We start from the raw sequence: 18,685 nt of genomic DNA, 5'->3' as shown, positions 1-18,685 counted from the left end.
CCGGGGACCTTTTGCGTCTGAAGCGAACGTGATAGCCACTACACTACAGAAATTGCTGCATGTGGCTTTTGCAAGGACTAAACCAAATTTTACTGATATTCACTGCATGTATTTGAATTTCCAAAATAAGGCATTTATGAAAGAAAGCACTGTTTCACCCAGTTTCAAACCGGGGACCTTTCGCGTGTGAAGCGAACGTGATAACCACTACACTACAGAAACTGCTGCATGTGATTTTTGCAAGGACTAAACCAAATTTTACTGATATTCACTGCATGTATTTGAATTTCCAAAATAAGGCATTTATGTAAGAATGCACTGTTTCCACCCGGTTTCGAACCGGGGACCTTTCGCGTGTTAAGCGAACGTGATAACCACTACACTACAGAAACTGCTGCATGTGATTTTTGCAAGGACTAAACCAAATTTTACTGATATTCACTGCATGTCTTTGAATTTCCAAAATAAGGCATTTATGAAAGCAACTATTCACTGTTATAAATACAGTTCTTACTGAATGTGTCAAAGAGCACTGTTTCCACCCGGTTTCGAACCTGTATCCTTTCGCGTGTGAAGCGAATGTGATAACCACTACACTACAGAAACTACTGCATGTGGTTTTTGCAAGGACTAAACCAAATTTTACTGATATTCACTGCATGTCTTTGAATTTCCAAAATAAGGCATTTATGAAAGCAACTATTCACTGTTATAAATACAGTTCTTACTGAATGTGTCAAAGAGCACTGTTTACACCCGGTTTGGAACCGGGGACCTTTGGCGTGTAAAGCGAAAGTGATAACCACTACACTACAGAAACTGCTGCATGTGATTTTTGCAAGGACTAAACCAAATTTTACTGATATTCACTGCATATATTTGAATTTCCAAAATAAGGCATTTATGAAAGAAACCATTGTTTCCACCCGGTTTCGAACCAGGGACCTTTCGCGTGTTAAGCGAACGTGATAACCACTACACTACAGAAACTGCTGCATGTGATTTTTGCAAGGACTAAACCAAATTTTACTGATATTCACATCATTTATTTGAATTTCCAAAATAAGGCATTTATGAAAGCAACTATTCACTGTTATAAATGCAGTTCTTACTGAATGTGTCAAAGAGCACTGTTTCCACCCGGTTTCGAACCGGGGACCTTTCCAATGTTAAGCGAACGTGATAACCACTACACTACAGAAACTGTTGAATGTGATTTTGCAAGGACTAAACCAAATTTTACTGATATTCACATCATTTATTTGAATTTCCAAAATAAGGCATATATGAAAGCAACTATTCACTGTTATAAATACAGTTCTTACTGAAGGCATTTATGAAAGCAACTATTCTCTGTTATAAATACAGTTCTTACTTAATGTGTCAAAGAGCACTGTTTCCACCCGGTTTCGAACCGGGGACCTTTTGCGTCTGAAGCGAATGACTAAACCAAATTTCACTGATATTCACTGCATGTATTTGAATTTCCAAAATAAGGCATTTATGAAAGCAACTATTCTCTGTTATAAATACAGTTCTTACTGAATGTGTCAAAGAGCACTGTTTCCAACGGGTTTCGAACCTGGGACCTTTTGCGTGTGAAGCGAACGTGATAACCACTACACTACCGAAACTGCTGCATGTGGCTTTTGCAAGGACTAAACCAAATTTTACTGATATTCACTGCATGTATTTGAATTTCCAAAATAAGGCATTTATGAAAGAAAGCACTGTTTCACCCAGTTTCGAAACGGGGACCTTTCGCGTGTTAAGCGAACGTGATAACCACTACACTACAGAAACTGCTGCATGTGGTTTTTGCAAGGACTAAACCAAATTTTACTGATATTCACTGCATGTATTTGAATTTCCAAAATAAGGCATTTATGTAAGAATGCACTGTTTCCACCCGGTTTCGAACCGGGGACCTTTCGCGTGTTAAGCGAACGTGATAACCACTACACTACAGAAACTGCTGCATGTGATTTTTGCAAGGACTAAACCAAATTTTACTGATATTCACTGCATGTCTTTGAATTTCCAAAATAAGGCATTTATGAAAGCAACTATTCACTGTTATAAATACAGTTCTTACTGAATGTGTCAAAGAGCACTGTTTCCACCCGGTTTCGAACCTGTATCATTTCGCGTGTGAAGCGAATGTGATAACCACTACACTACAGAAACTACTGCATGTGGTTTTTGCAAGGACTAAACCAAATTTTACTGATATTCACTGCATGTCTTTGAATTTCCAAAATAAGGCATTTATGAAAGCAACTATTCACTGTTATAAATACAGTTCTTACTGAATGTGTCAAAGAGCACTGTTTACACCCGGTTTGGAACCGGGGACCTTTGGCGTGTAAAGCGAAAGTGATAACCACTACACTACAGAAACTGCTGCATGTGATTTTTGCAAGGACTAAACCAAATTTTACTGATATTCACTGCATATATTTGAATTTCCAAAATAAGGCATTTATGAAAGAAACCATTGTTTCCACCCGGTTTCGAACCAGGGACCTTTCGCGTGTTAAGCGAACGTGATAACCACTACACTACAGAAACTGCTGCATGTGATTTTTGCAAGGACTAAACCAAATTTTACTGATATTCACATCATTTATTTGAATTTCCAAAATAAGGCATTTATGAAAGCAACTATTCACTGTTATAAATGCAGTTCTTACTGAATGTGTCAAAGAGCACTGTTTCCACCCGGTTTCGAACCGGGGACCTTTCACGTGTGAAGCGAATGTGATAACCACTACACTACAGAAACTGCTGCATGTGGTTTTTGCAAGGACTAAACCAAATTTTACTGATATTCACTGCATGTCTTTGAATTTCCAAAATAAGGCATTTATGAAAGCAACTATTCACTGTTATAAATACAGTTCTTACTGAAGGCATTTATGAAAGCAACTATTCTCTGTTATAAATACAGTTCTTACTTAATGTGTCAAAGAGCACTGTTTCCACCCGGTTTCGAACCGGGGACCTTTTGCGTCTGAAGCGAATGACTAAACCAAATTTCACTGATATTCACTGCATGTATTTGAATTTCCAAAATAAGGCATTTATGAAAGCAACTATTTTCTGTTATAAATGCAGTTCTTACTGAATGTGTCAAAGAGCACTGTTTCCACCCGGTTTCGAACCGGGGACCTTTCACGTGTGAAGCAAATGTGATAACCACTACACTACAGAAACTGCTGCATGTGGTTTTTGCAAGGACTAAACCAAATTTTACTGATATTCACTGCATGTATTTGAATTTCCAAAATAAGGCATTTATGAAAGTAACTATTCACTGTTAAAAATACAGTTCTTACTGCATGTGTCAAAGAGCACTGTTTCCACCCGGTTTCGAACCGGGGAACTTTCCAATGTGAAGCGAACGTGATAACCACTACACTACAGAACCTGTTGAATGTGATTTTGCAAGGACTAAACCAAATTTTACTGATATTCACATCATTTATTTGAATTTCCAAAATAAGGCATATATGAAAGCAACTATTCACTGTTATAAATACAGTTCTTACTGAAGGCATTTATGAAAGCAACTATTCTCTGTTATAAATACAGTTCTTACTTAATGTGTCAAAGAGCACTGTTTCCACCGGGTTTCGAACCGGGGACCTTTTGCGTCTGAAGCGAACGTGATAGCCACTACACTACAGAAATTGCTGCATGTGGCTTTTGCAAGGACTAAACCAAATTTCACTGATATTCACTGCATGTATTTGAATTTCCAAAATAAGGCATTTATGAAAGAAAGCACTGTTTCACCCAGTTTCAAACCGGGGACCTTTCGCGTGTTAAGCGAACGTGATAACCACTACACTACAGAAACTACTGCATGTGGTTTTTGCAAGGACTAAACCAAATTTTACTGATATTCACTGCATGTCTTTGAATTTCCAAAATAAGGCATTTATGAAAGCAACTATTCACTGTTATAAATACAGTTCTTACTGAATGTGTCAAAGAGCACTGTTTCCACCCGGTTTCGAACCTGTATCCTTTCGCGTGTGAAGCGAATGTGATAACCACTACACTACAGAAACTACTGCATGTGGTTTTTGCAAGGACTAAACCAAATTTTACTGATATTCACTGCATGTCTTTGAATTTCCAAAATAAGGCATTTATGAAAGCAACTATTCACTGTTATAAATACAGTTCTTACTGAATGTGTCAAAGAGCACTGTTTACACCCGGTTTGGAACCGGGGACCTTTGGCGTGTAAAGCGAAAGTGATAACCACTACACTACAGAAACTGCTGCATGTGATTTTTGCAAGGACTAAACCAAATTTTACTGATATTCACTGCATATATTTGAATTTCCAAAATAAGGCATTTATGAAAGAAACCATTGTTTCCACCCGGTTTCGAACCAGGGACCTTTCGCGTGTTAAGCGAACGTGATAACCACTACACTACAGAAACTGCTGCATGTGATTTTTGCAAGGACTAAACCACATTTTACTGATATTCACATCATTTATTTGAATTTCCAAAATAAGGCATTTATGAAAGCAACTATTCACTGTTATAAATGCAGTTCTTACTGAATGTGTCAAAGAGCACTGTTTCCACCCGGTTTCGAACCGGGGACCTTTCCAATGTTAAGCGAACGTGATAACCACTACACTACAGAAACTGTTGAATGTGATTTTGCAAGGACTAAACCAAATTTTACTGATATTCACATCATTTATTTGAATTTCCAAAATAAGGCATATATGAAAGCAACTATTCACTGTTATAAATACAGTTCTTACTGAAGGCATTTATGAAAGCAACTATTCTCTGTTATAAATACAGTTCTTACTTAATGTGTCAAAGAGCACTGTTTCCACCCGGTTTCGAACCGGGGACCTTTTGCGTCTGAAGCGAATGACTAAACCAAATTTCACTGATATTCACTGCATGTATTTGAATTTCCAAAATAAGGCATTTATGAAAGCAACTATTCTCTGTTATAAATACAGTTCTTACTGAATGTGTCAAAGAGCACTGTTTCCAACGGGTTTCGAACCTGGGACCTTTTGCGTGTGAAGCGAACGTGATAACCACTACACTACCGAAACTGCTGCATGTGGCTTTTGCAAGGACTAAACCAAATTTTACTGATATTCACTGCATGTATTTGAATTTCCAAAATAAGGCATTTATGAAAGAAAGCACTGTTTCACCCAGTTTCGAAACGGGGACCTTTCGCGTGTTAAGCGAACGTGATAACCACTACACTACAGAAACTGCTGCATGTGGTTTTTGCAAGGACTAAACCAAATTTTACTGATATTCACTGCATGTATTTGAATTTCCAAAATAAGGCATTTATGTAAGAATGCACTGTTTCCACCCGGTTTCGAACCGGGGACCTTTCGCGTGTTAAGCGAACGTGATAACCACTACACTACAGAAACTGCTGCATGTGATTTTTGCAAGGACTAAACCAAATTTTACTGATATTCACTGCATGTCTTTGAATTTCCAAAATAAGGCATTTATGAAAGCAACTATTCACTGTTATAAATACAGTTCTTACTGAATGTGTCAAAGAGCACTGTTTCCACCCGGTTTCGAACCTGTATCATTTCGCGTGTGAAGCGAATGTGATAACCACTACACTACAGAAACTACTGCATGTGGTTTTTGCAAGGACTAAACCAAATTTTACTGATATTCACTGCATGTCTTTGAATTTCCAAAATAAGGCATTTATGAAAGCAACTATTCACTGTTATAAATACAGTTCTTACTGAATGTGTCAAAGAGCACTGTTTACACCCGGTTTGGAACCGGGGACCTTTGGCGTGTAAAGCGAAAGTGATAACCACTACACTACAGAAACTGCTGCATGTGATTTTTGCAAGGACTAAACCAAATTTTACTGATATTCACTGCATATATTTGAATTTCCAAAATAAGGCATTTATGAAAGAAACCATTGTTTCCACCCGGTTTCGAACCAGGGACCTTTCGCGTGTTAAGCGAACGTGATAACCACTACACTACAGAAACTGCTGCATGTGATTTTTGCAAGGACTAAACCAAATTTTACTGATATTCACATCATTTATTTGAATTTCCAAAATAAGGCATTTATGAAAGCAACTATTCACTGTTATAAATGCAGTTCTTACTGAATGTGTCAAAGAGCACTGTTTCCACCCGGTTTCGAACCGGGGACCTTTCACGTGTGAAGCGAATGTGATAACCACTACACTACAGAAACTGCTGCATGTGGTTTTTGCAAGGACTAAACCAAATTTTACTGATATTCACTGCATGTCTTTGAATTTCCAAAATAAGGCATTTATGAAAGCAACTATTCACTGTTATAAATACAGTTCTTACTGAAGGCATTTATGAAAGCAACTATTCTCTGTTATAAATACAGTTCTTACTTAATGTGTCAAAGAGCACTGTTTCCACCCGGTTTCGAACCGGGGACCTTTTGCGTCTGAAGCGAATGACTAAACCAAATTTCACTGATATTCACTGCATGTATTTGAATTTCCAAAATAAGGCATTTATGAAAGCAACTATTTTCTGTTATAAATGCAGTTCTTACTGAATGTGTCAAAGAGCACTGTTTCCACCCGGTTTCGAACCGGGGACCTTCCACGTGTGAAGCAAATGTGATAACCACTACACTACAGAAACTGCTGCATGTGGTTTTTGCAAGGACTAAACCAAATTTTACTGATATTCACTGCATGTATTTGAATTTCCAAAATAAGGCATTTATGAAAGTAACTATTCACTGTTAACAATACAGTTCTTACTGCATGTGTCAAAGAGCACTGTTTCCACCCGGTTTCGAACTGGGGAACTTTCCAGTGTGAAGCGAACGTGATAACCACTACACTACAGAACCTGTTGAATGTGATTTTGCAAGGACTAAACCAAATTTTACTGATATTCACATCATTTATTTGAATTTCCAAAATAAGGCATATATGAAAGCAACTATTCACTGTTATAAATACAGTTCTTACTGAAGGCATTTATGAAAGCAACTATTCTCTGTTATAAATACAGTTCTTACTTAATGTGTCAAAGAGCACTGTTTCCACCGGGTTTCGAACCGGGGACCTTTTGCGTCTGAAGCGAACGTGATAGCCACTACACTACAGAAATTGCTGCATGTGGCTTTTGCAAGGACTAAACCAAATTTCACTGATATTCACTGCATGTATTTGAATTTCCAAAATAAGGCATTTATGAAAGAAAGCACTGTTTCACCCAGTTTCAAACCGGGGACCTTTCGCGTGTTAAGCGAACGTGATAACCACTACACTACAGAAACTACTGCATGTGGTTTTTGCAAGGACTAAACCAAATTTTACTGATATTCACTGCATGTCTTTGAATTTCCAAAATAAGGCATTTATGAAAGCAACTATTCACTGTTATAAATACAGTTCTTACTGAATGTGTCAAAGAGCACTGTTTCCACCCGGTTTCGAACCTGTATCCTTTCGCGTGTGAAGCGAATGTGATAACCACTACACTACAGAAACTACTGCATGTGGTTTTTGCAAGGACTAAACCAAATTTTACTGATATTCACTGCATGTCTTTGAATTTCCAAAATAAGGCATTTATGAAAGCAACTATTCACTGTTATAAATACAGTTCTTACTGAATGTGTCAAAGAGCACTGTTTACACCCGGTTTGGAACCGGGGACCTTTGGCGTGTAAAGCGAAAGTGATAACCACTACACTACAGAAACTGCTGCATGTGATTTTTGCAAGGACTAAACCAAATTTTACTGATATTCACTGCATATATTTGAATTTCCAAAATAAGGCATTTATGAAAGAAACCATTGTTTCCACCCGGTTTCGAACCAGGGACCTTTCGCGTGTTAAGCGAACGTGATAACCACTACACTACAGAAACTGCTGCATGTGATTTTTGCAAGGACTAAACCACATTTTACTGATATTCACATCATTTATTTGAATTTCCAAAATAAGGCATTTATGAAAGCAACTATTCACTGTTATAAATGCAGTTCTTACTGAATGTGTCAAAGAGCACTGTTTCCACCCGGTTTCGAACCGGGGACCTTTCCAATGTTAAGCGAACGTGATAACCACTACACTACAGAAACTGTTGAATGTGATTTTGCAAGGACTAAACCAAATTTTACTGATATTCACATCATTTATTTGAATTTCCAAAATAAGGCATATATGAAAGCAACTATTCACTGTTATAAATACAGTTCTTACTGAAGGCATTTATGAAAGCAACTATTCTCTGTTATAAATACAGTTCTTACTTAATGTGTCAAAGAGCACTGTTTCCACCCGGTTTCGAACCGGGGACCTTTTGCGTCTGAAGCGAATGACTAAACCAAATTTCACTGATATTCACTGCATGTATTTGAATTTCCAAAATAAGGCATTTATGAAAGCAACTATTCTCTGTTATAAATACAGTTCTTACTGAATGTGTCAAAGAGCACTGTTTCCAACGGGTTTCGAACCTGGGACCTTTTGCGTGTGAAGCGAACGTGATAACCACTACACTACCGAAACTGCTGCATGTGGCTTTTGCAAGGACTAAACCAAATTTTACTGATATTCACTGCATGTATTTGAATTTCCAAAATAAGGCATTTATGAAAGAAAGCACTGTTTCACCCAGTTTCGAACCGGGGACCTTTCGCGTGTTAAGCGAACGTGATAACCACTACACTACAGAAACTGCTGCATGTGGTTTTTGCAAGGACTAAACCAAATTTTACTGATATTCACTGCATGTATTTGAATTTCCAAAATAAGGCATTTATGTAAGAATGCACTGTTTCCACCCGGTTTCGAACCGGGGACCTTTCGCGTGTTAAGCGAACGTGATAACCACTACACTACAGAAACTGCTGCATGTGATTTTTGCAAGGACTAAACCAAATTTTACTGATATTCACTGCATGTCTTTGAATTTCCAAAATAAGGCATTTATGAAAGCAACTATTCACTGTTATAAATACAGTTCTTACTGAATGTGTCAAAGAGCACTGTTTCCACCCGGTTTCGAACCTGTATCCTTTCGCGTGTGAAGCGAATGTGATAACCACTACACTACAGAAACTACTGCATGTGGTTTTTGCAAGGACTAAACCAAATTTTACTGATATTCACTGCATGTCTTTGAATTTCCAAAATAAGGCATTTATGAAAGCAACTATTCACTGTTATAAATACAGTTCTTACTGAATGTGTCAAAGAGCACTGTTAACACCCGGTTTGGAACCGGGGACCTTTGGCGTGTAAAGCGAAAGTGATAACCACTACACTACAGAAACTGCTGCATGTGATTTTTGCAAGGACTAAACCAAATTTTACTGATATTCACTGCATATATTTGAATTTCCAAAATAAGGCATTTATGAAAGAAACCATTGTTTCCACCCGGTTTCGAACCAGGGACCTTTCGCGTGTTAAGCGAACGTGATAACCACTACACTACAGAAACTGCTGCATGTGATTTTTGCAAGGACTAAACCAAATTTTACTGATATTCACATCATTTATTTGAATTTCCAAAATAAGGCATTTATGAAAGCAACTATTCACTGTTATAAATGCAGTTCTTACTGAATGTGTCAAAGAGCAATGTTTCCACCCGGTTTCGAACCGGGGACCTTTCACGTGTGAAGCGAATGTGATAACCACTACACTACAGAAACTGCTGCATGTGGTTTTTGCAAGGACTAAACCAAATTTTACTGATATTCACTGCATGTCTTTGAATTTCCAAAATAAGGCATTTATGAAAGCAACTATTCACTGTTATAAATACAGTTCTTACTGAAGGCATTTATGAAAGCAACTATTCTCTGTTATAAATACAGTTCTTACTTAATGTGTCAAAGAGCACTGTTTCCACCCGGTTTCGAACCGGGGACCTTTTGCGTCTGAAGCGAATGACTAAACCAAATTTCACTGATATTCACTGCATGTATTTGAATTTCCAAAATAAGGCATTTATGAAAGCACCTATTCTCTGTTATAAATGCAGTTCTTACTGAATGTGTCAAAGAGCACTGTTTCCACCCGGTTTCGAACCGGGGACCTTTCACGTGTGAAGCAAATGTGATAACCACTACACTACAGAAACTGCTGCATGTGGTTTTTGCAAGGACTAAACCAAATTTTACTGATATTCACTGCATGTCTTTGAATTTCCAAAATAAGGCATTTATGAAAGCAACTATTCACTGTTATAAATACAGTTCTTACTGAATGTGTCAAAGAGCACTGTTTCCACCCGGTTTCGAACCGGGGACCTTTCGCATGTGAAGCGAATGTGATAACCTCTACACTACAGAAACTGCTGCATGTGGTTTTTGCAAGGACTAAACCAAATTTTACTGATATTCACTTCATGTATTTGAATTTCCAAAATAAGGCATTTATGAAAGTAACTATTCACTGTTAACAATACAGTTCTTACTGCATGTGTCAAAGAGCACTGTTTCCACCCGGTTTCGAACCGGGGAACTTTCCAATGTTAAGCGAACGGGATAACCACTACACTACAGAACCTGTTGAATGTGATTTTGCAAGGACTAAACCAAATTTTACTGATATTCACATCATTTATTTGAATTTCCAAAATAAGGCATATATGAAAGCAACTATTCACTGTTATAAATACAGTTCTTACTGAAGGCATTTATGAAAGCAACTATTCTCTGTTATAAATACAGTTCTTACTTAATGTGTCAAAGAGCACTGTTTCCACCCGGTTTCGAACCGGGGACCTTTTGCGTCTGAAGCGAATGACTAAACCAAATTTCACTGATATTCACTGCATGTATTTGAATTTCCAAAATAAGGCATTTATGAAAGCAACTATTCTCTGTTATAAATACAGTTCTTACTGAATGTGTCAAAGAGCACTGTTTCCACCGGGTTTCGAACCTGGGACCTTTTGCGTGTGAAGCGAACGTGATAGCCACTACACTACAGAAATTGCTGCATGTGGCTTTTGCAAGGACTAAACCAAATTTTACTGATATTCACTGCATGTATTTGAATTTCCAAAATAAGGCATTTATGAAAGAAAGCACTGTTTCACCCAGTTTCAAACCGGGGACCTTTCGCGTGTTAAGCGAACGTGATAACCACTACACTACAGAAACTGCTGCATGTGATTTTTGCAAGGACTAAACCAAATTTTACTGATATTCACTGCATGTATTTGAATTTCCAAAATAAGGCATTTATGTAAGAATTCACTGTTTCCACCCGGTTGCGAACCGGGGACCTTTCACGTGTTAAGCGAACGTGATAACCACTACACTACAGAAACTGCTGCATGTGATTTTTGCAAGGACTAAACCAAATTTTACTGATATTCACTGCATGTCTTTGAATTTCCAAAATAAGGCATTTATGAAAGCAACTATTCACTGTTATAAATACAGTTCTTACTGAATGTGTCAAAGAGCACTGTTTCCACCCGTTTTCGAACCTGTATCCTTTCGCGTGTGAAGCGAATGTGATAACCACTACACTACAGAAACTACTGCATGTGGTTTTTGCAAGGACTAAACCAAATTTTACTGATATTCACTGCATGTCTTTGAATTTCCAAAATAAGGCATTTAAGAAAGCAACTATTCACTGTTATAAATACAGTTCTTACTGAATGTGTCAAAGAGCACTGTTTACACCCGGTTTGGAACCGGGGACCTTTGGCGTGTAAAGCGAAAGTGATAACCACTACACTACAGAAACTGCTGCATGTGATTTTTGCAAGGACTAAACCAAATTTTACTGATATTCACTGCATATATTTGAATTTCCAAAATAAGGCATTTATGAAAGAAACCATTGTTTCCACCCGGTTTCGAACCAGGGACCTTTCGCGTGTTAAGCGAACGTGATAACCACTACACTACAGAAACTGCTGCATGTGATTTTTGCAAGGACTAAACCAAATTTTACTGATATTCACATCATTTATTTGAATTTCCAAAATAAGGCATTTATGAAAGCAACTATTCACTGTTATAAATGCAGTTCTTACTGAATGTGTCAAAGAGCACTGTTTCCACCCGGTTTCGAACCGGGGACCTTTCACGTGTGAAGCGAATGTGATAACCACTACACTACAGAAACTGCTGCATGTGGTTTTTGCAAGGACTAAACCAAATTTTACTGATATTCACTGCATGTCTTTGAATTTCCAAAATAAGGCATTTATGAAAGCAACTATTCACTGTTATAAATACAGTTCTTACTGAATGTGTCAAAGAGCACTGTTTCCACCGGGTTTCGAACCGGTGACCTTTCGCGTGTGAAGCGAATTTGATAACCACTACACTACAGAAACTGCTGCATGTGGCTTTTGCAAGGACTAAACCAAATTTTACTGATATTCACTGCATGTATTTGAATTTCCAAAATAAGGCATTTATGAAAGAAAGCACTGTTTCACCCAGTTTCGAACCGGGGACCTTTCGCGTGTTAAGCGAACGTGATAACCACTACACTACAGAAACTGCTGCATGTGGTTCTTGCAAGGACTAAACCAAATTTTACTGATATTCACTGCATGTATTTGAATTTCCAAAATAAGGCATTTATGTAAGAATGCACTGTTTCCACCCGGTTTCGAACCGGGGACCTTTCGCGTGTTAAGCGAACGTGATAACCACTACACTACAGAAACTGCTGCATGTGATTTTTGCAAGGACTAAACCAAATTTTACTGATATTCACTGCATGTCTTTTAATTTCCAAAATAAGGCATTTATGAAAGCAACTATTCACTGTTATAAATACAGTTCTTACTGAATGTGTCAAAGAGCACTGTTTCCACCCGGTTTCGAACCTGTATCCTTTCGCGTGTGAAGCAAAAGTGATAACCACTACACTACAGAAACTGCTGCATGTGATTTTTGCAAGGACTAAACCAAATTTTACTGATATTCACTGCATATATTTGAATTTCCAAAATAAGGCATTTATGAAAGAAACCATTGTTTCCACCCGGTTTCGAACCAGGGACCTTTCGCGTGTTAAGCTAACGTGATAACCACTACACTACAGAAACTGCTGCATGTGACTTTTGCAAGGACTAAACCAAATTTTACTGATATTCACTGCATGTCTTTGAATTTCCAAAATAAGGCATTTATGAAAGCAACTATTCACTGTTATAAATACAGTTCTTACTGAATGTGTCAAAGAGCACTGTTTCCACCGGGTTTCGAACCTGGGACCTTTTGCGTGTGAAGCGAACGTGATAACCACTACACTACAGAAACTGCTGCATGTGGCTTTTGCAAGGACTAAACCAAATTTTACTGATATTCACTGCATGTATTTGAATTTCCAAAAAAAGGCATTTATGAAAGCAACTATTCACTGTTATAAATACAGTTCTTACTGAATGTGTCAAAGGGCACTGTTTCCACCCGGTTTCGAACCGGGGACCTTTCGCATGTTAAGCGAACGTGATAACCACTACACTACAGAAAGTTCTGCATGTGATTTTTGCAAGGACTAAACCAAATTTTACTGATATTCACATCATTTATTTGAATTTCCAAAATAAGATATTTATGAAAGCAACTATTCATTGTTATAAATACAGTTCTTACTGAATGTGTCAAAGAGTACTGTTTCCACCCGGTTTCAAACCGGGGACCTTTCGCGTGTTAAGCAAACGTGATAACCACTACACTACAGAAACTGCTGCATGTGAGTTTTGCAAGGACTAAACCAAATTTTACTGATATTCACATCATTTATTTGAATTTCCAAAATATTATTATTCTCTGTTATAAATACAGTTCTTACTGAATGTGTCAAAGAGCACTGTTTCCACCCGGTTTCGAACCGGGGACCTTTAGCATGTGAAGCGAATGTGATAACCACTACACTACAGAAACTGCTGCGTGTGTTTTTTGCATGGACCAAACCAAATTTTACTGATATTCACTGCATGTATTTGAATTTCCAAAATAAGGCATTTATGAAAGAAAGCTCTTTTTCCACCCGGTTTCAAACCAGGGACCTTTTGCGTGTTAAGCGAACGTGATAACCACTACACTACAGAAACTGCTGCATTTGATTTTTGCAAGGACTAAACCAAATTTTACTGATATTCACTGCATGTCTTTGAATTTCCAAAATAAGGCATTTATGAAAGCAACTATTCACTGTTATAAATACAGTTCTTACTGAATGTGTCAAAGAGCACTGTTTCCACCCGGGGACCTTTCGCGTGTGAAGCGAATGTGATAACCACTACACTACAGAAACTGCTGCATGTGGTTTTTGCAAGGACTAAACCAAATTTTACTGATATTCACATCATTTATTTGAATTTCCAAAATAAGGCATTTATGAAAGCAACTATTCACTGTTATAAATACAGTTCTTACTGAATGTGTCAAAGAGCACTGTTTCCACCAAGTTTTGAACCGGGGACCTTTCGCATGTAAAGCGAATGTGATAACCAATACACTACAGAAACTACTGCATGTGGTTTTTGCAAGGACTAAACCAAATTTTACTGCTATTCACTGCAGGTATTAGAATTTCCAAAATAAGGCATTTATGAAAGAATGTACTGTTTCCACCCGGTTTCGAACCGGGGACCTTTCGCATGTAAAGCAAACGTGATAACCACTACACTACAGAAACTGCTTCATGTGGTTTTTGCAAGGACTAAACCAAATTTTACTGATATTCACTGCATGTATTTGAATTTCCAAAATAAGGCATTTATGAAAGAAAGCACTTTTTCCACCCGGTTTCAAACCAGGGACCTTTTGCGTGTGAAGCGAACGTGATAACCACTACACTACAGAAACTGCTGCATGTGATTTTTGCAAGGACTAAACCAAATTTTACTGATATTCACTGCATGTCTTTGAATTTCCAAAATAAGGCATTTATGAAAGCAACTATTCACTGTTATAAATACAGTTCTTACTGAATGTGTCAAAGAGCACTGTTTCCACCCGGGGACCTTTCGCGTGTGAAGCAAATGTGAGAACCACTACACTACAGAAACTGCTGCATGTGGTTTTTGCAAGGACTAAACCAAATTTTACTGATATTCACATCATTTATTTGAATTTCCAAAATAAGGCATTTATGAAAGCAACTATTCACTGTTATAAATACAGTTCTTACTGAATGTGTCAAAGAGCACTGTTTCCACCAAGTTTTGAACCGGGGACCTTTCGCATGTAAAGCGAATGTGATAACCAATACACTACAGAAACTACTGCATGTGGTTTTTGCAAGGACTAAACCAAATTTTACTGCTATTCACTGCAGGTATTAGAATTTCCAAAATAAGGCATTTATGAAAGAATGTACTGTTTCCACACGGTTTCGAACCGGGGACCTTTCGCGTGTTAAGCGAACGTGATAACCACTACACTACAGAAACTGCTGCATGTGATTTTTGCAAGGACTAAACCAAATTTTACTGATATTCACATCATTTATTTGAATTTCCAAAATAAGGCATTTATGAAAGCAACTATTCACTGTTATAAATACAGTTCTTACTGAATGTGTCAAAGAGCACTGTTTCCACCTGGGGACCTTTCGCGTGTGAAGCGAATGTGATAACCACTACACTACAGAAACTGCTGCATGTGGTTTTTGCAAGGACTAAACCAAATTTTACTGATATTCACATCATTTATTTGAATTTCCAAAATAAGGCATTTATGAAAGCAACTATTCACTGTTAAAAATACAGTTCTTACTGAATGTGTCAAAGAGCACTGTTTCCACCAAGTTTTGAACCGGGGACCTTTCGCATGTAAAGCGAATGTGATAACCAATACACTACAGAAACTACTGCATGTGGTTTTTGCAAGGACTAAACCAAATTTTACTGCTATTCACTGCAGGTATTTGAATTTCCAAAATAAGGCATTTATGAAAGAATGCACTGTTTCCACCCGGTTTCGAACCGGGGCCCTTTGGCGTGTTAAGCGAACGTGATAACCACTACACTACAGAAACTGCTGCATTTTATTTTTGCAAGGACTAAACCAAATTTTACTGATATTCACTGCATGTCTTTGAATTTCCAAAATAAGGCATTTATGAAAGCAACTATTCACTGTTATAAATACAGTTCTTACTGAATGTGTCAAAGAGCACTGTTTCCACCCGGTTTCGAACCGGGGACCTTTCGCGTGTGAAGCAAACGTGATAACCACTACACTACAGAAACTGCTTCATGTGTTTTTTGCAAGGACTAAACCAAATTTTACTGATATTCACTGCATGTATTTGAATTTCCAAAATAAGGCATTTATGAAAGAAAGCTCTTTTTCCACCCGGTTTCAAACCAGGGACCTTTCGCGTGTTAAGCGAACGTGATAACCACTACACTACAGAAACTGCTGCATGTGATTTTTGCAAGGACTAAACCAAATTTTACTGATATTCACATCATTTATTTGAATTTCCAAAATAAGGCATTTATGAAAGCAACTATTCACTGTTATAAATACAGTTCTTACTGAATTGGTCAAAGAGCACTGTTTCCACCCGGTTTCGAACCGGGGAACTTTCTGGTGTGAAGCGAATGTGATAACCACTACACTACAGAAATCGCTGAATTTGGTTTTTGCAAGGACTAAACCAAATTTTACTGATATTTACTGCATGTCTTTGAATTTCCAATATAAGGCATTTATGAAAGAAAGCACTTTTTCCACCCGGTTTCAAACCAGGGACCTTTCGCATGTTAAGCGAACGTGATAACCACTACACTACAGAAACTGCTGCATGTGATTTTTGCAAGGACTAAACCAAATTTTACTGATATTCACTGCATGTCTTTGAATTTCCAAAATAAGGCATTTATGAAAGCAACTATTCACTGTTATAAATACAGTTCTTACTGAATGTGTCAAAGAGCACTGTTTCCACCCGGGGACCTTTCGCGTGTGAAGCGAATGTGATAACCACTACACTACAGAAACTGCTGCATGTGGTTTTTGCAAGGACTAAACCAAATTTTACTGATATTCACATCATTTATTTGAATTTCCAAAATAAGGCATTTATGAAAGCAACTATTCACTGTTATAAATACAGTTCTTACTGAATGTGCCAAAGAGCACTGTTTCCACCAAGTTTCGAACCGGGGACCTTTCGCATGTAAAGCGAATGTGATAACCAATACACTACAGAAACTACTGCATGTGGTTTTTGCAAGGACTAAACCAAATTTTACTGCTATTCACTGCAGGTATTTGAATTTCCAAAATAAGGCATTTATGAAAGAATGCACTGTTTCCACCCGGTTTCGAACCGGGGACCTTTCGCGTGTTAAGTGAACGTGATAACCACTACACTACAGAAACTGCTGCATTTTATTTTTGCAAGGACTAAACCAAATTTTACTGATATTCACTGCATGTCTTTGAATTTCCAAAATAAGGCATTTATGAAAGCAACTATTCTCTGTTATAAATACAGTTCTTACTGAATGTGTCAAAGAGCACTGTTTCCACCCGGTTTCGAAAGGGGGACCTTTCGCGTGTTAAGCGAACGTGATAACCATACACTACAGAAACTGCTGCTTGTGATTTTCGCAAGGACTAAACCAAATTTTACTGATATTCACTGCATGTATTTGAATTTCCAAAATAAGGCATTTATGAAAGAAAGCTCTTTTTCCACCCGGTTTCAAACCAGGGACCTTTCGCGTGTTAAGCGAACGTGATAACCACTACACTACAGAAACTGCTGCATGTGATTTTTGCAAGGACTAAACCAAATTTTACTGATATTCACTGCATGTCTTTGAATTTCCAAAATAAGGCATTTATGAAAGCAACTATTCACTGTTATAAATACAGTTCTTACTGAATGTGTCAAAGAGCACTGTTTCCACCCGGTTTCGAACCGGGGACCTTTCGCATGTAAAGCAAACGTGATAACCACTACACTACAGAAACTGCTTCATGTGGTTTTTGCAAGGACTAAACCAGATTTTACTGATATTCACTGCATGTATTTGAATTTCCAAAATAAGGCATTTATGAAAGAAAGCACTTTTTCCACCCGGTTTCAAACCAGGGCCCTTTTGCGTGTTAAGCGAACGTGATAACCACTACACTACAGAAACTGCTGCATGTGATTTTTGCAAGGACTAAACCAAATTTTACTGATATTCACTGCATGTCTTTGAACTTCCAAAATAAGGCATTTATGAAAGCAACTATTCACTGTTATAAATACAGTTCTTACTGAATGTGTCAAAGAGCACTGTTTCCACCCGGTTTCGAACCGGGGACCTTTCACGTGTGAAGCGAATGTGATAACCACTACACTACAGAAACTGCTGCATGTGGTTTTTGCAAGGACTAAACCAAATTTTACTGATATTCACTGCATGTCTTTGAATTTCCAAAATAAGGCATTTATGAAAGCAACTATTCACTGTTATAAATACAGTCCTTACTGAATGTGTCAAAGGGCACTGTTTCCACCCGGTTTCGAACCGGGGACCTTTCGCATGTTAAGCAAACGTGATAACCACTACACTACAGAAACTGCTGCATGTGGTTTTTGCAAGGACTAAACCAAATATTACTGATATTCACTGCATGTATTTTAATTTCCAAAATAAGGCATTTATGAAAGA

At 37.7% G+C, this 18,685-nt stretch overlaps 5 non-coding genes across 5 annotated transcripts; all 5 read right to left on the bottom strand.

The window, feature by feature from the left end:
- Positions 1–319: 319 nt before the first annotated feature.
- On the bottom strand, positions 320–392 carry trnav-aac (transfer RNA valine (anticodon AAC)). The gene has a single exon. It is a non-coding gene; the product is annotated as a tRNA-Val (tRNA).
- Positions 393–1,900: 1,508 nt separating this feature from the next.
- On the bottom strand, positions 1,901–1,973 carry trnav-aac (transfer RNA valine (anticodon AAC)). Its single transcript has one exon. It is a non-coding gene; the product is annotated as a tRNA-Val (tRNA).
- A 3,397-nt stretch (positions 1,974–5,370) lies between these two features.
- trnav-aac (transfer RNA valine (anticodon AAC)) lies at positions 5,371–5,443 on the bottom strand. The gene has a single exon. It is a non-coding gene; the product is annotated as a tRNA-Val (tRNA).
- A 3,397-nt stretch (positions 5,444–8,840) lies between these two features.
- On the bottom strand, positions 8,841–8,913 carry trnav-aac (transfer RNA valine (anticodon AAC)). Its single transcript has one exon. It is a non-coding gene; the product is annotated as a tRNA-Val (tRNA).
- A 3,732-nt stretch (positions 8,914–12,645) lies between these two features.
- Positions 12,646–12,718, bottom strand: trnav-aac (transfer RNA valine (anticodon AAC)). The gene has a single exon. It is a non-coding gene; the product is annotated as a tRNA-Val (tRNA).
- Between the last annotated feature and the right edge of the window lie 5,967 nt (positions 12,719–18,685).

The sequence above is a fragment of the Salvelinus alpinus genome, chromosome 3 (assembly GCF_045679555.1).
Source record: "Salvelinus alpinus chromosome 3, SLU_Salpinus.1, whole genome shotgun sequence".
NCBI lineage: Eukaryota > Metazoa > Chordata > Actinopteri > Salmoniformes > Salmonidae > Salvelinus > Salvelinus alpinus.
Note: the sequence above shows the minus strand (reverse complement) of the source record. Positions and strands in the feature narration are given on the sequence as shown.